The following is a 22,135-nucleotide window of genomic DNA, read 5'->3' as shown; positions in this document are numbered from 1 at the left end:
AGGGTGGACTTCACACATCCACATGGCGAGAAGGTGTTTCAGGTGTTTAAATCTGATTGTCAGCAGTTTTATTCACTGGGTCCAATTGAACAATGGCACATGGGAACCTCGGGGCTTCACAGCCTCGCCTGGTTAAAGGAGGTGACTGGGAAGTGGGAGCTGAGTGTTGGCTTTGCTAGGAAGCCATTGGGTGAGGTAGCATCACTTGGCAGCAAGGATGGAGGGGGAAAGGGCATCGGGAAACACTGTCAGGATTGGGGGCTAAGGTGGCAGCTCTGCAGGCGGAGCCACACCAGGGTGCCATTGGGGCAGTGCCACCTCATTGAGGGTGACAAGTGAGGTAAAGGTGGCTGGGTGTTGTTTACTGTGAAGGCCTTGCACTCAGGGAAGGCTAACCTGTCATGGGCCTCATTCACCCTGGATTCGAGGCTCCCATTGAGGAGGTACAGTGGCTGCACATTGGTTAGCGCCGCAGCCTGACAAAGAACAAAGAACAGTACAGCACAGGAACAGGACATTTGGCCCTCCAAGCCTGCTCGATCTTGATGCATGTCTAAACTAAAACTTTCTGCACTTCCGCAACCCGGGTTCAGTTCTGGGCACAGCCTGTGCGGACTTTGCAAGTTCTCTCTATGACTGCGTGGGTTTCCGCTCGGTGCTCTGGTTTTCTCCCATAGCCAGAAACTTGCAGGTTGATAGGTAAATTGGCCATTGTAAATTGCCCCTAGTGTAGGTGGGTGGGAGGAGAATGGTGGGGATGTGGTAGGAAATATGGGATTAATGTAGGATTATATAAATGGGTGGTTGTTGGTCAGCACAGACTCGGTGGGCTGAAGGGCCTGTTTCAGTGCTGTATGACTCTATGAGAGAGAGGGAGGGAGATGCAGGCACCACAGCAGCTTGGGGGCCCACAGGAGGGCCAGCCTTGAACAAAAGGCTGGAGAAGGAGGCAGAGGAACACATCAGCCGAGGTTCAACTACCTGCAGATGTCCGAGTGACAGTGTCTCCACAGACTGCACCTCTCCACGGAGGTCATCATTGATCTCTCTGCCATGGTGCAGTTGTGCCCCATGGGTCTTGGTGGGCATCTGATGCCAGTGTCCCTGTGCCACTGAACTCCCACACCACCAGATCGTTGCAGGGATCCACTGGAGATCGGTGCAGAACCTCACAGTCTGTGGTGAATCAGTGCCTCAACATCACCAATGTCCTGTTCAGGAGGGCCGGCGACTATGTGTGCTTTGATCCAAACAGTCAAGCTGAGAGGGCTATAGGATTCGGGGCCATCACTGGATTCCCCCAGGTGTAGGGTGTCATTGACTGTACATACTTGGCCATCAAGGCTTCTGCAGACCAGCCAGCAGCCTTCAACAGGAAGGGTTTCCACTTGCTCAGTATGCAACTGGTCTGCGACCACCGCAAATGGATCCTACAGGCGCATGCATGATTCCCAGGAACCAGCCACAACACCTGTATAGCAAGGCAGTCCCAGGTGACAGAACTTTTCCGTGCCCCCACCCCCATGTGCCTTCAGAGATGGATCCTTGGGACAAGGGCTACCCACTGAGGACATGGCTACTGACGCCTGTGAGGAACCCACGCACAGATGCAGAGGAGAGGTACAACACCTGCCACCCGAGCGACCATCGAGGATGCCATTGGTTTCTTGAAGATGAGATTCAGGTGCCGAGAGCGATCCAGTGGAGCCTTTCAGTATGCCCTAGCGAGGGTCTCACGTGTCATGGTGGTTTGCTGTGCACTGCACAATCTGGCACGACAGAGGGGTGAGGTGTTGACCAGTGAGGATATCATGGAGTGCAATGCCTCCTCTGATGATGAGGATGCGGAGGATGCCAGGCAGTGCCAGATGAAGGGCCTCAGGCACAGCAGGAAAGCCACCAAGAGAGACACGAGACACCCTTATACATGCACGTTTCCTTTGAGCCTTACCCCCTTTTTTTTTTAATTCATTTTTTAAAATTCGTTCGTGGGATGTGGGCATCGCTGGCTAGGTCAGCATTTATTGCCCATCCCTAATTGCCCTTGAACTGAGTGGCTTGCTAGGCCATTTCAGAGGGCATTTAAGAGTCAACCACATTGCTGTGGGTCTGGAGTCACATATAGGCCAGACCAGGGAAGGATGGCAGGTTTCCTTCCCGAAGGGCATTAGTGAACTAGATGGGTTTTTACAACAATTGACAATGGTTTCATGGTCACCATTAGAATGGCTTTTAATTCCAGATTTTTTATTAATTGAATTCAAATTTCACCATCTGCCATGGTGGGATTCGAACCCATGTCCCCAAAGCATTAGCCTGAGCCTCTGGATTATTAGTCCAGTGACATTACCACGACGCCACCACCTCCCCTTCTGGAACCACAGCAATAAAGCCTTAGCTTTCAGCAGCCCTGTTGTCACCTCCTTCCTTCTGTACTGCAGCGCCCAGGTACACATCGCACAGTGGAAAGGCCGAAGCTTTGTGAGCTCGGGGCTTGGTCCCTCACTTCCAGCCCCTTGGGAGGAAGTATTTAAATGGAGTCCCAAAGGGCATCAACACTAGGAAGGAGACATAGTGAGAGAACAACATTTCTTTATTCCATGTGACATCAAACGCAACCCCATCCATCTAGAATGTACATTCACCCGTGAATCCCAAAGTGAATCTAGGTGCTCTTCTGAAATCTTTTCCGGGTGCTCCTACATGGTTTTCCCCCTGCTCTGTCAGCTGAGGTGGAGACAGGCTGCTGACCTTGCTGCCCCATGGCTTGGGATGACATTGGCGGCTGTCCTCTCACTGCCTGAGGCCTGGAGGGCCCTGGCACACTGAGTTCCTCCTGCACAGGTACAGGGACCCCCTCTGTCATCGAGGATGATGGAGGCAGGCACTGGCATCACTTGTGTCACTGGCAGAGGGGCTTTGGAGCTACTGTCCACACCAGGAGCAGCCTGAGAGGAGACCCCAGATGTAGCAGCCAGCTGCTCCTCCACCTTATAAGACACACTTGTACCTCCCTGCTGACCTGAGAGGGACGTGGACCTGGTGGAGAGTTCAGGTGCCTCGTCCCCCCTCTCACCTTGTCACCATGGATGGAGCTCATGGACGAAGTGATGGAGTGCAGGTCTGCGCACATCTCCGGCAGCCACTGATTGGTCGGCTGGATCTGGCTCTCCATGACAGTCACCAATCTCTCAATGGAGGAAGCCAGACACACCCCCATCAGAGACAGTGCAGCACCCAAGGCCTGGATGGACTCCTCCATCGTCCTTGCTTGAGTACACATAGCCTTTGGCATCTCTGCCAGATGTTGCCTGACCTCTCGCTGCAGCTGCAGCATTTCCAGTGCTACCGGTGACACCAGAGGCACGTCATCAGCCTAGGACTCAGCATGGGCCTGGCATCCCACAGTCCTCCCTCTGTCAGTGGCCTCGGCTTTCACAGCCTCCGTCAGCTGCCCGGGCCTGTCTGTGATGTGCTCACCAGCTTGTGAGCCCGAATCTAACCGCGATCGGATACCCACCGTGTAAGAGTTTCTGTGCTGGTGGAGGATGCGGGGGAATGATGTGACGGTGCACCCTCTGAGGCTCCCTCCTCCTCCTCAGAGGTGTCCGGCTGTCTCCCAGTCTCTCCAGCTCTTCGCTCTTGTCATTCATCTGGGCCTGCATGTGAAAACAGGGACATTGAAGGGTTAGGGTCTTCCCATCGGGACATTCCAACCACCCCTACTGTGCAGCTCCATTGATGCAGTGGTGAACAGATGAGCAGTGTGGCTCCTTTGCAGCAGATGCTCCCTTGTGCCCCAGGAGATGCTCACTCACTCTCTTGGGTAGGTGTCCCTGTCTCTCCATCAGCTATGGAGCCTTGCTGCCCAGCCAGTTCCATGGCCTCCTCCTCCATCGGGATGAGGACATTGGAGATAAGGCACTCCACCGCCAGTCTTGACACACTCTTTCCAATTGTGGGCTGTCATCTCCTGCAGACACAATGATGAACAAAATTCGTCTCCCAGCGGGGACAAGCCCAACATCTCTGAAGGTGATAGTCCAGCAGTCCATGATGGGGACACACATAAGCCTCCTGCATGCGACCCCTCTCGAGGGACTGTGTGAGTTTATGCAATGACTGACGTGCGCCTCTCACTGAAATGCAGCCAAGCCTCAGGCAGCATGTCCTGCTGCCCTTCCCCAATACACATGACTGGGTGGTCACTCCCTTTCCACCAAACACTCCCTCTCACTCTGCCACATGCAATGTCCAAAGGGTCCAAAGTGTTTGGAGTTCTCACCTCAGCAGCCCGGATCAGGTCATTGACCCACTTGCTGCACTGGATCCATGTCCTGGGGGTGAACCCACAGCTGCTGACCTCCCCCAATACCTCTAGCCAGCCTTGCTTGGCCAGGTGGGCAGGTCTCCTCCTCCTGCCCCTGGGGAAGAGGATTTCCCGCCTTTCCCTTGCAGCCTGAAGGAGAACATGCAGGGAGACATCGTTAAACCATGGGGCCACCTGGTGTCTTCTTTCAGTCATGGACGCTGCAGGTTCGTGTTCAGCTCCTTACCCATCAGGCAGCAGAGGCAGCAGAACGGGTCCTGGGACAGCAGAGGGCTCTCAGGAAGACACTCCTTTAAACCAGGCAGCAGTGAATGCAGGTCTGGCAGCCCTTTAAATATGGTGCCAGCACCTGCCATTGTGTCAGATGTCGGTGCCATCGGTGCCTCGTTCCCTACCTCTGGTCCTTGTTGACATGGGCCCCACGTCTCCCCTTCATTAATTGGTCGGCTGCTCCGTGATCGGGGTCGGTCGGCCACATTTCACTCGTGTGGTGACGACACCCGCTTCCGGTGCCTCTGCCGAGAGCCGCACCGTTAGTTTAAAATTCAGCCCATGGGATCAAGAGTGGAAAATCTCCCCTCTGATTCTCTCTACTTAAAATGAAGGAGACACCAAATTAAAACTGATGAAACCAGGGATTGTATCCTGGTTCTTCAATCTAGTGTTCTCCCAACTGAGCTATTCCATCCTCACTGTGAACTCATCTTCATTGGAGACAAATATAACTCCAGGCGGAATTTCCCCACCCGTTCATTCCTCACTTCAGGGGAATGGGACCCGACCAGATCGCGGAACTCAGATTATGTTAATGTTCTGCTCTTGATATCTTAATATTATCTTGCGTTTGAGCCACTTTTAATCAGGTTCACGGACAAATTCTACCATCATCCCTTCTCCCACATTCTCTCTCTCTCATTCATTCTTTATTCCTCACAATCCAGAAAGGGTTAGGAATCAGAGCTCACCTCCAAACCCTCTGCACACAGACCTCAGTCTGTTACCCTGTTTGATCCAAGAGACCAGTCAATAAATTACACTCTTTATAAACACAGAAAGCTGCCTCACAATGTTGGACAGAGTTAAATACACTAAAGTCTTTCTAAAAAGGTTCATCTCACAGATTGTGTTACAGAGTCCACAGAGCAGGACAGGCCCAGGCTCCAGCCCCAGTCTGTGCTGTGTTAACTGATGCCACCTGGTGTGATACTGAGCCACACGGAGCAGAAAAGGTCTTGGTTGTATTCATGGCCTGTGTTGAGTTAACTGATCCCACTCAGTGTGGTAGGAGCCACACAGAACAGAATGGGCCCAGGCTCCTTCCTCAGCCTGAGGGATGATAGTTCATCTCACACGGTGTTGCACAGAGCCCCACACAGAACAGAGAAATCACAGGCTCCATCCCCGGCCTGTGGTATTTTACTTCGTCACTCCTGGTATGGTACGGAGTCCCCAGAGCAGGAAAGGTCCAGCTTCCATCTCCGGCCTGTGCTGAATTAGCTGATCTGACCTGGTTGGCACTGAACCACAATCAGGGGAGGATGGGCCGAGGCTCCATGACCTGTGGTGTGTTGCCAGCGGAGGTGGGAGACGCGGGCACGATAGCGTCTTTTAAGATGTATCCAGACAGATACATGATTGGGCAGGAAGCAAAGAGATACAGACCCTTAGAAAATAGGCGACATGTTTAGATAGAGGATCTGGTTCGGCGCAGGCTTGGAGGGCCGAAGGGCCTGTTCCTGTGCTGTAATTTTCTTTGTTCTTTGTTAGTTATTCTCATTTGATGAGGTACTGAGCACCATATAGAGCAGGAAGGGCCTGTGCTCAGTGAACTGATCTCACCTTGTGTAGTCCTGAGACCCACACACAGAGCAGGACAGGACTAGGCCTAATATCTGGCCTGTGTTCAATTAGCTGATCTCATCCAAAAGATTTTGATAAGGTTCCACACAAGAGGCTTCTCTACAAGATTAAAGTCCCTGGTATCAGTGGTAATATATTGATCTGGATTGGGAACTGACTGGCAGGACGTAGGCAGAAAGTAGTTACAGATGGATCTGGATCTGTTTGGAGACCAGTCACCAATGGTATCTCACAGGGATCGGTGTTGGGTCTGTTGCTCTTTATTATTTTTATTAATGATCTGGATGTAGGTGTAGGGGGCACCATCTGTAAATTTACAGATGATTTGAAGATCTGTGCGAGTGTTCAGACTGTAGACGATGCTTGACTGTTTCAGGCTGATCTTAATGTGTTAGGAGATTGGGTTCATGACTGGCAAATGATGTTTAATTTGGGTAAGTGCAGTGTTATTCATGTGGACAGGGCGAATGCTCAACATTCATACACCCTTCAGGGAAAAACATTAAAGCAGGTGGAGAAAGAAAATAATTTTGAGCAGAGATCTGGATGTTCTAGTGCACAGATCTCTAAAGGTACAGCAGCAATGCTGTGAAGTGATAGCTGGAGCAAATAGGGGGTTGGGCTGCATTCAGAGGACAATTGAGTATAAGATGAGGCATATTCTTGCATGGGTTGTGAGTGACGCTGGGAAGGCCAGAATTTGTTACCCATCCCCATTTGTCCTTGACAAGGTGGCGGTGAGCTGCCTTCTTGAATTGCTGCACTCCATGTGGTGTAGGTACACCCACAGTGCTGTTAGGAAGGGAGATCCAGGATTTTGACCCAACATCAGTGAATGAACAGCGATATATTTGCAGATCAGATGGTGGGTGACTTGGAGGGGAATTTGCAGATGGTGGTGTTTCCATGAATCTGCAGCCCTTGTCCTTCAAGGTGGTGGAGGTCTTGGGTTTGGAAGGTGCTGTCAAAGGAGCCTTGGCGGGTTGCAGCAGTGCATCTTGTAGATGGTACACACTGCTGCCACCGTGTGTCAGTGATGGAGGGAGAGAATGGAGGTGGTGGATGGGGTGACAATCAAGTGGGCTGCTTTGTCCTGAATGATGTTGAGCATCTAGAGTGCTGTTGGAGCTGCACTCATCCTGACTTCTGCCTTGTAGATGGACAAGTTTTGGAGAGTCAAGAATCACAGAATTGTTACAGTGCAGAAGCAGGCCATTCGGCCCATCGTGTCTGCATAGAATCATAGAAAGTCAACGACACAGAAAGAGGCTGCTTAGTCCATCGTCTCTGCACCAGTCAAAAAACAAGTCACCCAGCCTCATCCCATTGTCCAGCATTTGGTCCGTAGCCCTGCAGGTTCAGGCACTCGAGGTGCACATCCAGACTCCTTTTAAATGAGTTGGGGGTTTCCGCCTCAACTACCCTTGCAGGCACTCATTTCCAGACTCCTCGCACCCTCTGGGTGAAAAAACGTTTCCTCATCTCCCCTCTAATCATTCTACTAATCACTTTAATTCGATGACCCCCTAGTCACTGACCTCTCTGATAAGGTAAATAAGCCCTTCCCATCCACTCTATCCAGGCCCCTCACAATTTTGTACATTTCAATCAAAATTCAAAAGCAGGGATGTAATGCTGGAACTGTATAAAATGCTGGTTATGCCACAGTTGGAGAATTGCATACAGTTCTGGTCACCACATTACAGAAAGGACATAATTGCACTGGAGAGAGTACAGAGGAGATTTACCAGAATGTTGCCAGGACTCAAAAGTTGTAGCTATGAGGAAAGATTGGATAGGCTAGGGTTGTTTTCCTTGGAACAGAGGAGGCTGAGGGTTGACTTAATAGAGGTGTAAAAAATTATGAGCCCAGATAGAATAGACAGGAAGGACCTATTTCCCCTAGCGGAGAGGTCAATTACCAGGGGACACAGATTTAAGGTGATTGGTAGAAGGATTAGAGGGGACATGAGGAGAAAGTTTTTCACCCAGAGGGTGCTGGGTGTCTGGAATTCACTGCCAGGAATGGTGGTGGAGGCAGAAACCCTCAATTCTTTTAAAAGGTACCTGGACATGCACCTGAAGTGCTGTAACCGGCAAGGCTATGGACCAGGTTTTGGAAGGTGGGATTAGATTGGGCGGCTAGTTTTTTTTCGGCCTGCACGGACACAATGGGCTGAATGGCCTCCTTCTGTGCTGTAATTTTTCTATGGTTTCTATGGTTTCCAATTTTTCTTCATTGCTGCATTTTTCCAGTCCTGGCAACATCCTCGTAAATCTCCTTTGTATCCTCTTTAGTGCAATTACATCCTTTCTGTAATGAGGTGACCAGAACTGCACACAGAACTCAAGCTGGCGCTTAACTAAAGATTCATACAGTTCCAGCATAACCTCCCTGCTCTTATATTCTATACCTCGGCTAATAAAGGAAAGGATTCCATAAGCGTTCTCAACCAACTTATCAACCTGTCCTGCTACTTTCAGGGATTTGTGGACATTCACTTCAAGGTCCCTCACTTCCTCTACAGCTCTCAGTATTCTCCCACTAATAGTGTATTCCTTTGACAGCTTGACCTCCCCAAATGCATCACTTCACACTTCTCCGAGTTGAACTCCATTTGCCACTTTTCTGCACACCTGATCAGTCCATTGCACCAGCTCTCCTGATGAGCTTTTCACCAAGTGCCTAGAGCTGCGTGACTGATTGCAGAATTCCAAGAATTCCCAGCCTCTGATTTACCCTTGGTGCCACAATATTTATATGGATGGTCCAGTAAGCTTCTGTCAATGGTAACCCCCAGGATGTTGATGGTGGGGGGATTCAGCGATGGTAATGCTGTTGAACGTCAAAGGGAGATGGTTACATTCTCTCTTGTTGGAGATGGTCATTGCCTGGTACTTATGTGGTGTGAATGTTACTTGCCACTTAGCAGGCCAAGCCTGAATGTTGTCCAGGTCTTGCTGCTTCTGGACACGGACTCCTTCAGTATCTGAGATGTCCCGAATTTGTCCTTTTATGAAACCTTGGTCAGGCCTCACATGGAATATCGTGTCCAGTCCTGGTCTCCTCACATGATGGGTGATATTGAGGCCTTGGAAAGGGTACAGAGGAGAGACATTAGACTAATTCCCAGTATAAGACATCTTCGTTATCAAGTTAGACTAAAAGAGTTGGGATCCCACATCTGAGAGAAACCTAGACTGAGGGGTGATCTGATTGAGGTTTATAAGATGATGAAGGGTCCAATTTAGCGTGGGAGATGAGTCATAATTGTAGATTGTAAAAGGCCAGATGGCACCTGAATCACATTAAATTTCATTTTGTTGGATTTGGCTACTGCATCAGGATGGCTGAGTGGTTAAGGTGTTGGACTTAAAATCCAGTAGACATGTGTCTGCCTGGGTTTAAGTCCCACTCCTGGTATCTATGCCTTCTAAATGTTGTTTGCTCCCACTTTTGCCTTGCACCATCATCTCTTCTGTCATTTAATCACTCCTGCCTTCCAACCAAACACAGCTTCCTATTATTTGATCTGCCCCGCACCTTTCCTTGCCTCTGCATTTGCTTATAAACTGGTAAATCTTGAACTTAATCTCCTCTGTACCCTCACAATGACCTTCTCATCCTTCCTGAATTGTGGTTCCTCACAGGATCCGCTGCCTCTCCAACTCCCCTCCAGGTAATTGAAGGCCCCGCGCCTGGGTCTCACTTGATAGGCTCGCCGGTAGTTGGTTCCTCAGAGGTCCACCACCGCTCCAGACTCCCTCCAGGAAGGGCTTGCCATAATCCTCCAATCTTCCCTGGATAAGGGGATTGGAGAGTGGCAAATAACACCCTGATTCAAGAAAGGGTGTAAGGACAGTCCAAGCGACTCCATGCCCGTTAATTTCACATCAGTGTTGGATAAGGATTCAGAAATGATAATCAGGGAAAATATCAATGGACACTTAGAGTGGTTTGAGTTAATTAAGGATAACCAGCATGGATTTGTAAAAGGCAGATCATGCTTGACTAATCTAATTGAATTTTTTGATGAAATAACAGAGAAGGTTGATGAAGGAAATGCAGTGGATGTTGTTTATTTATTTTATTTAGAGATACAGCACTGAAACAGGCCCTTTGGCCCACCGAGTCTGTGCTAACCATCAACCACCCATTTACACTAATCCTACATTAATCCCATATTCCTACCACATCCCCACCTTCCCTCAATTCCCCTACCACCTACCTATACTAGGGGCAATTTATAATGGCCAATTTACCTATCAACCTGCAAGTCTTTGGCTGTGGGAGGAAACCAGGGCACCCGGCGAAAACCCACGTGGTCACAGGGAGAACTTGCAAAGTCCGCACAGGCAGTACCCAGAATTGAACCCAGGTCGCTGGAGCTATGAGGCTGCGGTGCTAACCACTGCGCCATTGGATTTGAAGAAAGCCTTTGATAAGGCACCACATAAAAGGCTGGTTAACAAAATTGAGGCTCATGGAATAGGAGGGTCAGTGTCCAATTGGAAAGAAAATAGGCTTCAGGGCCGAAAACAGTGAGTTGTCGCAGATGGTTGCTTTTTGAATTGGGGAATGTGCTGGGATCAATGCTTTTCTTGCTATGTATAAAATATGTGGATCTTGGAATATAGAGTAGAATCTCAAAATTTGCCGATGACACCAAACTTGGAGGTGAGGCAAACAGTGAGGATGATATGAACTGTTTGCAACAGGACATAGATAGGCCAGCAGAATGGGCAGAGAGGTGACAGATGGAATTTAATACTGTTATGTATGAGTTGATGCATTTTGACAGAAGGAATAGGGAGAGGCAATGTATACCTAATGGCACAGTTCTAAAGAGTGTGCAGGGTCAGAGGGACCTGGGGGTACATGTGCATAGATCTTTGAAGGTGACAGGACATATTGAGAGAGTGGTTGGTAAAGCATATGGGATCTTATGCTTGATAAATATAGGCAGTGAGTACAAAAGCAGGGAAGGTATGCTAAACCTTTATATAGCTCTGGTTAGGGGCCAAATGGATTACTGCATGCAGTTCTGGTCACTGCACTTTCGGAAGTATGTGAGGGTCCTTGAGAGTGTGCAGAGGAGATTTACCACAATGGTTCCAGGGCTGGAGGATTTTAGTTACAGTTAGAACTTGGAAAAGCTGGGTGGAGATTTAATAGAAGTGTACAAGGTTATGACAGTCAGTAGATAAGTTAGACAAGGAAAACCTGTTCCCATTAACAAATGGTACAAGGGCTAGGGGACACAGATTGAAAGTTTTGGGCAGAAGAGGCAGGGGAAATATGAGGAAGCACTTTTTTACACAGCGGGTGGTAATGACCTGGAACTCGCTGCCCACAAGCGTGGTGACAGCGAAGATGATCAATGACTTCACGAGGAAGTTGGATGGCCACCTGACAGAAATAGACTTGCAAGGTTACAGGGATCGAGCCGGGGAGTTGGACTGACTGCATTGCTCCATAGAGAGCTGGTATGGACTCAATGGACCGAATGGCCTCCGTCAGTGTCATAAATAAATGACTCTAAGACTCTGAAATGAATTTTAAACCGATGATTGTTGTGTTGGTTATTGAATTAATTCATGAGAAGTCTGAATAATTTAATATGATTTGCAGCATCACGGAGAGAGCATTGGGATTTTGGAAACTGACAAATTGGAACTCCAGTCAGTGCTGGTTTAGGTAAAGGATGTAAGAAGAAGTGAAGCAGGTAAAACCTTTTGAGTTAATTACCAAATGATCCACTTGTCTCTGGTAACCAACCTTGCTTTCAAGAAGCTACTTTTTTTTTCCAAAATATACTTTATTGATAAAAATCTCAAAAAATTACATTCCCAAACAGTTTAAACCAGCAAAAAGTCAAAAAATACAAACAGTGCAAAGGTGATCAGTTTCCTTCTATACAATTATGAGTTGCCTCACAACCTTTCCATTTCATTGTCATGCCATATACATTTTTACATTTACAGCACACAAAATTTTCCCAATACAGTTCGAGGGGTTTTCCAAGGATCCAGCCCCTCAGTTCAGCTTGGTGGGGGAACCTTACACTGAGGTCTTTCCCCATTGAGCCTTTGCTGCGGCTGCCCCAAGCTTTAGTGCATCCCTCAGCACGTAGTCCTGGACCTTGGAATGTGCCAGTCTGCAACATTCGGTGGTGGACAACTCTTTGCGCTGGAAGACCAGCAAGTTTCGGGCAGACCAAAGGGCGTCTTTCACCGAATTGAAGCTACTGCTCTCTGCAATCACTTCATTGCTTTAAACAGTTTTTCAACAAAAAATGGTCTCATTTCTTTTCCCTATTTCCATATCAGGGTAACTTGTGGAGGGTTCAACATGTTTGTGTGAAATGATCATCTGTCAAATTAGAAGGCCCAAACTGTAAAGTGCTGTAATTTTTCACTTCACTTGCAGTGTTGTGGGGTTTAGTTGGAGAGAACAACGCTATTAGAAAATGTAACATGCGTGTAAGGCAGTCCCAGAACAAACTGTTCTGCCTGAATGAATTTTCTAGATCCTGGTATCCATAGAAACCTGACACCAGGGTGTGTCCTGTTGTAAAGCATAAAAATAAATCAGTTGGTGAGGAACATGCAGCACCTGTTTATAGATGGATGTAGAAGGTAGTTTCCAATATGCAGGATTGGACTAAATTGCACCTGTGATTCTGTAAGCTTGTTGGTCCGTGGATTTGAAGTTGGGCCTTATGGCTGCATACCTGCTGTACCTTCCATAATGGATGAACCCACATATAGAAGGCAGTAAGCACAATATCACTACAGTAACCAATACATGCTGTTAAACTGATTGGCCTGAAGGCAGGCAGGAAATATGGCTGCCTTCTTCCTGCAAGTCCAATCTTTTTACATAGATTTACATAGATTCACAGCACAGAAACAGGCCATTCAACCACAACTGGTCTGTGTCAGTGTTAATGCCTCACACAGCCTCCTCCCATCCGTCTTGTTCTAATGCCATTAACATATCCTTCTATTCCTTTCTCAATCCTGCTTATCTAGATTCCCTTTAAATGCCTCTGTTCTATTTTAAGACAGGCATTAACTCATTTTAAATAAATTCATTTCAAATAAACAGATTAAAGTCATTAAAATAGCAGACAGAGGAGCTGACAGAAGCCTGTTAACTGCTGGTACAATTATACAACAGATATTTGATCCTCGGATAAAGAAGCGTGTTTCCAGGAATTCCCTGTTTTATTGATTTGTGAGTGTTCGACACCAGGAGAACTAAAAATACACAATCTGCAACATCCACGGGAGGCACAATCCCGACAGTTACTCTGAGATCACTCCTGCTGTGGAACTCCACCACTGACCCCGCATTACATTGAGTACATAGAGTTACATCAAATCGACAGCAGTGGTTCTCAAAGTGTTTTGGTTGAAGGACCCCTTTTTAAATGGATTAGTAATCACGGACCCCTCCCCATCTAAATTATACTATAACCTCCTTTCACATTTACATTTCTGAATGTAAAATTCATCAGTGACCTGTTAAAGGGAGTTACAGGAAAGTTTACCAGGACTGTCCAGTATAGTGTACATTGATGTGATTGATGATGTGAAAACTTTTATCCTCCCTTCAGCTGAAAGGTAACTCGACAGGTTCAGCAACCTGCCTGTTGAATACTTCACCACATGACACCTGCCTGCTCTTCCTGGAGTGGGATTAGGCTTGGTGGCTCCTGTTGTAAGTTTCAGGTGTAACCCTCCACCACCTGCCCACTCACTGCACAGTTGCTGAGTGTTTCAGGGTATTTTTCTCCCCCTCTGCTGTTTCCCAGCCTGTGTGCACTGGAATATTTCTGACTCACTGCCTGGTGTTCAGCATTCCTGCCATCAGGACACCACCAGTAACTGGGACTGCGGCTTTATTCCGGGTCCAGCTGCCATACGCAGTGAATGAAGCTGAGAGTAATCATCATTCCAGGCCTCTGAACAAGGCTGATGTGGCGGCTCCTTCCTCACCTCCCCCAGCCCCAGTCCTGTGAATCCATTCCTGGTGTGTCTGGGGTCTCCCGTCTCCTCTCTCGAGATTCTCAGTCAGTTCAAGGCATCGCTAATCCAGTTACATATCCGTTTCCAGAACTGCCTCAGCCCCAGTGCTGGACCAGTGATCACTTCCCAAAGTCTTGCTGGAAATGGATCCCATTCCCATTACTCCACACACCCCCTGGAAAATCTGTACGGAGTGGCAGGGGTTCACAGACCCCAGTTTGAGAACCACTGATTTACAGGATTATTCTTCAGCATCAGTGACTTCCTATCCCACATCCAGACTCACGCTGCCTTCAGAGAATAAATCTTTGTTCATGATCTGATGTCGGCTTTTGTTTAATGAGAATGAGTCTGTACAATGATAGAATGTGAAGTAAATTGATGCTAACCTGGATCTGACGATAATAGTTTGAAATGTGTCTCAATGTACTTGGACCAGACACTTCCCTGGTGCAGGGAGTGGGAGAACTTTTCACCATCTCCCACTTTGTGTCAGGACAACTGCTTTGAGAGATCAGAGAGAGGCCCAGCAGACATTCTGTCTGTGGACGGAAGTGTAAAGATTCTGTCTACGGACGGAGGCTAAGACATTCTGTCTGTAGATGGAGGTCCAAATATTCTGCCTGTGGATGGAGGTCCAGACATTTGGTCCACCTACGGGGATCCGGACATTCTGTCTACTGATGGAGATCCAGACATTCTGTCCACGGACAGAGGACCAGACATTCTGTCTAGGGAGGGGGATCCAGACATTCTGTCTATGGATGGAGGTCCAGACATTCTGTCTACTGACGGGGATCCAGACATTCTGTCTACTGACGGGGATCCAGACATTCTGTCTACTGATGGAGATCCAGACATTCTGTCTACTGACGGGGATCCAGACATTCTGTCTACTGACGGGGATCCAGACATTCTGTCTACTGACGGGGATCCAGACATTCTGTCCACGGACAGAGGACCAGACATTCTGTCTATGGATGGAGCTCCAGACATTCTGTCTACTGACGGGGATCCAGACATTCTGTCTACTGACGGGGATCCAGACATTCTGTCCACGGACAGAGGACCAGACATTCTGTCTATGGATGGAGCTCCAGACATTCTGTCTACTGACGGGGATCCAGACATTCTGTCTATGGATGGAGCTCCAGACATTCTGTCTATGGATGGAGCTCCAGACATTCTGTCTACTGACGGGGATCCAGACATTTGGTCGACTGCCACAATCTGTGTTTCAAGATCGAATGCATCTGTTTCTAAACATTGACTTGAGATGATGAAATCTGTGAATTGATTAATTAATGTGTGACTTTAACCAGCACATTTATTGAAGGGACATTTCTGAGTTAGTGAATTATTGGTAGTTAGTGAACGATGAGCAATTTTATTCATGAAGCTGTCCCTAGAAATCCATGGTCTGTTCCCAGTGTCCGGATCCTCAGTCATTGTTTCAATCCACCCACGTTCCTTTACATTCACTGTTCCTGCTACTCTTCCTCAAACACCAGCCATGTGCAAATAGATCAACCTGTCCTTCGGGATCTAAATCATCCGCATCATGTGAAATGTCAAAAGTTTAAATTAAAAAATCTTCTGGTGAGTTATCTGTAATCTTTCTGATTATTTTTTCTCTATCTCACACTAACTTGAGGACCATTTTGATCCTGTCCCGAGGAAAGTGCCGTCTCTCCAGATGTATCACTCGATACCTGGTGTCTATGACGGGGAGGTTGTTGTCCTGTCTAGACCACCCTGATTATCCTTGCTCCATAACTGTCACGAAGAGAAGGTCCTGATATTGCAAGGAGAGCCTCAGGGCATCAGTCTCAGTGAATCTGTAAAATAGAGGAACACATGAGCGTAATGAGGCCATTCAGTCCCTCCAGCCTGGTCCACCATTCAATTACATCATGACTGATCTGTATTTCAACTACATTTACCCAGGTTGGTTCCACATCCTTTCATAACCTTCCGAACAAAAATATATCAATCTCAAGTTTTGAAATTCACTCTCTCTCGTGGTCAGTCTCTTGCTCCCTCTCTCTGTCTCTATCTTTCACTCTCACCCTTTGTGTCTATCTCCCACCCTCTATGTGTCTCCCCCTCTCTGAATCTCCCCCTCTGTCTCGCTCTCTCTTACCCTCTGTCTGTCTCTCACACTCTACCTTTCACTCTCTGTTTATCTCCCACCCTCTCTCCATCTCTATCTCACTTGCTCTCATTTTGTCTTACGCTGACATTGATTCTCCTGTTCAGATACCTTTGAGCTGCCACTCCAAGGTCAACACAACACACATGAGCCCAGGGCTGTGACCTCATACAGAAGACAATTGGACCAATGTTTCCAGTCATTTACAATCAGGATACATGAAGATGATGGGAGATAAGAACAACATTAATCAGAGTGGAAGGAAATCAGACTCATCCTGGTGTGAATCAGGTGCTGACTTAAAGCCCCATTGATCTTCCCTTTCTGTGATAGCACCATCTCCTGATTATGAGTGTCAGGAAAAGGCTGAATTGCATGCGGCAGAAAAGCTGATTGATCCAGATATGTAAACGTTTCCACAGCATAAATCCCAATTTAATTTTTAATGTGAATGAAATGATTTGAACTAATTAACGACAGGTTTATAACGATGGCACCTTAAGAGTCTCAGCGACTGAATTTCATTAACCAAAAGGCTCCTGTTAAGTACATTTACTGGGAAAATTTCAATTTAAACCAGGTTTGCTCTATTCACACATAGAAGGTGTGAGAGATGTTGTGGGACACACACAAAATCCAGTCGCTAAAAGTGATTAACAGACTGGGTTTTGTGTTTAGTGATCCCGGGTCTGTTAGAACAAAGAACAAAGAACAGTACAGCACAGGAACAGGCCATTCGGCCCTCCAAGCCTGCGCCGATCTTGATGCCTGCCTAAACTAAAACCTTCTGCACTTCCGGGGTCCGTATCCCTCTATTCCCATCCTATTCATGTATTTGTCAAGATGCCTCTTAAACGTCTCTATGGTACCTGCTTCCACCACCTCCCCCGGCAACAAGCTCCAGGCACTCACCACCCTCTGTGTAAAGAACTTGCCTCGCACATCCTCTCTAAACTTTGACCCTCTCACCTTAAACCTGTGTCCCCAAGTAACTGACTCTTCCACCCTGGGAAAAAGCTTCTGACTATCCACTCTGTCCATGCCGCTTATAACTTTGTAAACCTTTATCATGTCGCCCCTCCACCTCCGTCGTTCCAGTGAAAACAATCCGAGTTTATCCAACCTCTCCTCATAGCTAATACCCTCCAGACCAGGCAACATCCTGGTAAACCTCTCCTGCACCCTCTCCAAAGCCTCCACGTCCTTTTGGTAGTGTGGCGACCAGAATTGCACGCAATATTCTAAGTGTGGCCGAACTAAGGTTCTGTACACCTGCAGCATGACTTGCCAATTTTTATACTCTATGCCCCAACCGATTAAGGCAAGCATGCCGTATGCCTTCTTGACTACCTTATCCACCTGCGTTGCCACTTTCAGTGACCTGTGGACCTGTACACCCAGATCCCTCTGCCTGTCAATACTCCTAAGGGTTCTGCCATTTACTGTATACCTCCCACCTGCATTAGACCTTCCAAAATGCATTACCTCACATTTGTCCAGATTAAACTCCATCTGCCATTTCTCCACCCAAGTCTCTAACCGATCTATATCCTGCTGTATCCTCTGACAATCCTCATCATTATCCGCAACTCCACCAACCTTTGTGTCGTTTGCAAACTTACTGATCAGACCAGCTACATTTCCCTCCAAATCATTTATATATACTACAAACTGCAAAGGTCCCAGCACTGATCCCTGCGGAACACCACTAGTCACATCCCTCCATTCAGAAAAGCACCCTTCCACTGCTGCCCTCTGTCTTCTATGACCGAGCCAGTTCTGTATCCATCTTGCCAGCTCCCCTCTGATCCCATGTGACTTCACCTTTTGTATCAGTCTGCCATGAGGGACCTTGTCAAAGGCTTTACTGAAGTCCATATAGATAACTTCCACTGCCCTTCCTTCATCAATCATCTTTGTCACTTCCTCAAAAAACTCAATCAAGTTAGTGAGACACGACCTGCCCTTCACAAAACTATGCTGCCTCTCGCTAATAAGTCCATTTGTTTCCAAATGGGAGTAAATCCTGTCCCGAAGAATCCTCTCTAATAATTTCCCTCCCACTGACGTAAGGCTCACCAGCCTATAATTTCCTGGATTATCCTTGCTACCCTTCTTAAACAAAGGAACAACATAGGCTATTCTCCAGTCCTCTGGGACCTCACCTGTAGCCAATGAGGATGCAAAGATTTCTGTCAAGGCCCCAGCAATTTCTTCCCTTGCCTCCCTCAGTATTCTGGGGCAGATCCCATCAGGCCCTGGGGACTTATCTACCATAAAGCTTTGCAAGACACCAAACACCTCCTCTTTTTTGAAAATGAGATGACGGAGACTATCTACACTCCCTTCCCTAGGCTCATCATCCACCAAGTCCTTCTCCTTGGTGAATACTGATGCAAAGTACTCATTTAGTACCTCGCCCATTTCCTCTGGCTCCACACATAGATTCCCTTCTCTGTCCTTGAGTAGGCCAACCCTTTCCCTGGTTACCCTCTTGCTGTTTATATACGTATAAAAAGCCTTGGGATTTTCCTTAATCCTGTTTGCCAATGACTTCTCATAATCCCTTTTAGCCCTCCTAGCTCCTTGCTACTGTCTTTATATTCCTCAAGGGATTCGTCTGTTCCTAGCCTTCCAGGCCTTACGAATGCTTCCTTTTTGACGAGGCTCACAATATCCCACGTTATCCAAGGTTCCCGAAACTTGCCAAACTTATCCTTCTTCCTCACAGGAACACGCTGGCCCTGGATTCTAATCAACTGACGTTTGAAAGACTCCCACATGTCAGATGTTGATTGACCCTCAAACAGCCGCCCTCAATCTAAATTCTTCAGTTTTTGCCTAATATTGTTATAATTAGCCTTCCCCCAATTTAGCACCTTCACCCGAGGACTACTCTTATCCTTATTCACAAGTACCTTAAAACTTATGGAATTAGGGTCACTGTTCCCGAAATGCTCCCATACTGAAACTTCGACCACCTGGCCGGGCTTATTTTTTTTATTTCCAAAATATACTTTATTCATAAAAATCTGTAAAAATTACATTCCCAAAAAGTTTAAAACAGCATCAAGTCAAAAAATACAAACAGTGCAAAGGTGATCAGTTTCCATCCATACAATCATGAGTTGCCTCACAACCCTTCCATTTCATTGTCATGCCATATACATTTTTACATTTACAGCACACAAAATTTTCCCGATACAGTTCGAGGGGTTTCCCATGGATCCAGCCCGTCAGTTCAGCTTGGTGGGGGGACCTTACACTATGGTCTTTCCTCACTGAGCCTTTGCTGCGGCTGCCCCAAGCTTTAGTGTGTCCCTCAGCACGTAGTCCTGGACCTTGGAATGTGCCAGTCTGCAACATTCGGTGGTGGACAACTCTTTGCGCTGGAAGACCAGCAAGTTTCGGGCAGACCAAAGGGCGTCTTTCACCGAATTGATAGTCCTCCAGCAGCAGTTGATGTTTGTCTCGGTGTGCGTCCCTGGGAACAGCCCGTAGAGCACAGACTCCTGTGTGACAGAGCTGCTTGGGATGAACCTTGCACTGCATCTCTTTCCACACCTGCTTTGCAAAGACACATTCCAGGAGGAGGTGGGCAACCATCTCTTCCCCACCACAGCCAACGCGGGGGCATTGCGCGGAGGGGGCGAGACTTCGGGCGTGCAGGAAGGATCTGACGGGGAGGGCCCTTCTCAATACCAGCCAAGCGACATCTTGGTGCTTGCTTGAAAGTTCTGGTGATGAGGCATTCCGCCAAATGACTTTGACAGTCTGCTCGGGGAACCATCCGACAGGATCCCCCGTCTCCTTTTCTGGTAGGGCCTTGAGGACATTCCGTGCAGACAACTGCCTGGTGGACCGGTGGTCAAAGGTGTTTTCCCGCAGAAACTGCTCCATGAAGGATAGGTGATACGGCACGGTCCAACTGCATGGAGCGTTCCGCGGCAATCTGACCAGGCCCACCCTTCGCAACACCAGGGACAGATAGAACCTCAGCACGTAGTGACACTTGGAGTTTGCGTACTGGGGATCTACACACAGCTTGATGCAGCCGCACACGAAGGTGGTCATCAGGATGAGGGCGACGTTGGGTACATTTTTCCCGCCCTTGTCCAGAGATTTGAACATCGTGTCCCTCCGGACCCGGTCCATTTTAGATCCCCAGATGAAGCGGAAAATGGCTCGGGTGACCACCAGAGCGCAGGAGTGGGGTATGGGCCAGGCCTGCACCACGTACAGCAACAACGTGAGTGCCTTGCACCTGATGACCAGGTTCTTACCTACAATGGAGAGAGATCGCTGCCCCCACATGCCCAACATTTGTCGTACCTTGGCTACTCGCTCCTCCCAGGTTTTGGTGCACGCCCCGGCCCTTCCGAACCATATCCCCAGCACCTTCAGGTAGTCTGACCTAACGGTGATGGGGACAAAGGATTGGTCAGCCAAGTTCCCAAAGAACATGGCCTCGCTCTTGCCGTGGTTAACTTTGGCTCCCGAGGCCTGTTCGAACTGGTCGCAGATGCTCATCAGTCTGCACACGGACAGCGGATCCGAGCAGAAGACGGCGACGTCATCCATGTACAGGGAGGTTTTCACCTGAGTGCCTCCACTGCCTGGGATTGTCACCCCTCTTGTGCTCGCATCCTTCCTAATAGACTCAGCAAATGGTTCAATACAGCAAACAAATAAGACCGGGGAGAGAGGACAGCCCTGTCTGATTCCAGATTGGATCGGGAAACTTTCCGATTCCCACCCACTGATTGAGTCTGCGCTACTGATGTTTGTGGAGAGCAGTTGGATCCAATTGCAGATTCCCTCCCCAAACCCCATTTTGGAAAGCACGTCCATCATGTAGGTGTGCGATATCCTGTCAAAAGCCTTATCCTGGTCCAGGCTGATGAGGCAGGTGTCCACCCTCCTGTCCCGTACATAGGCGATTGTATCCCTGAGTAGCGCGAGACTGTCAGAGATCTTCCTGCCGGGTACAGTACAGGTCTGATCAGGGTGAATCACCAACTCCAGAGCAGATTTGACTCAACTGGCTATGACTTTGGACAGAATTTTGTAGTCAGCATTAAGCAGTGAGATGGGCCGACAATTTCTGATTTCTGCCCTCTCCCGCTTCCGCTTGTAAATGAGGGTGATGATGCCTTTCCTCATGGATTCTGACATGCTGCCGGCCAGGAGCATACTCTCGTATAGTTCCAGCAGGACCGGGCCGACCCAGTACCACAGGGCCGAGTACAACTCGACCGGTAAGCCGTCGCTTCCGGGAGTTTTACTCGTCTCGAAGGACTCGACGGCCTTTGTCAGCTCGTCCAGAGTTAGCGGCTTGTCCAGTCTCTCCCTCCTGCTGTCATCTCAGACCTCTGTGATAGAGGACAGGAAGGACTGGGAGGCTCTGCTGTCTGTGGGCTTCGCGTCATACAGCCCAGCATAAAAGGATTTGCTGATCCTCAGTACGTCGGACTGCGAAGATGTTACCGAGCCATCCTCTTCCTTCAGGCTGCTGATAACAGAGCTCTCTGTGTACCTTTTGGAAGAAGTAACGCGAGCACGTCTCATCCTGCTCGATGGAGCGGACTCTGGACCGGAAGATGATCTTGGAGGCCTCCCTGGCAAAGAGCGAGGCCTGCTGGCTCTTCACCTCTTGGAGGTCCTCCTTGACCTTGACCCCCATTGACTGCAACCGGAGCAGATTTTGCATACTTTTCTGGAGTCGGGACATTTCCCTCTGTCTCTCTCTCACCCTCTGA

At 48.3% G+C, this 22,135-nt stretch overlaps 1 non-coding gene across 1 annotated transcript; it reads left to right on the top strand.

The window, feature by feature from the left end:
• The first annotated feature begins 9,531 nt into the window (after nt 1-9,531).
• trnal-uaa (transfer RNA leucine (anticodon UAA)) lies at nt 9,532-9,614 on the top strand. The gene has a single exon. It is a non-coding gene; the product is annotated as a tRNA-Leu (tRNA).
• The last annotated feature ends 12,521 nt before the right edge of the window (nt 9,615-22,135 follow it).

This window comes from Heterodontus francisci, chromosome 35 (assembly GCF_036365525.1).
Source record: "Heterodontus francisci isolate sHetFra1 chromosome 35, sHetFra1.hap1, whole genome shotgun sequence".
Classification (NCBI taxonomy): Eukaryota; Metazoa; Chordata; class Chondrichthyes; order Heterodontiformes; family Heterodontidae; genus Heterodontus; species Heterodontus francisci.
This window is presented reverse-complemented; position numbering and strand designations above follow the sequence as displayed.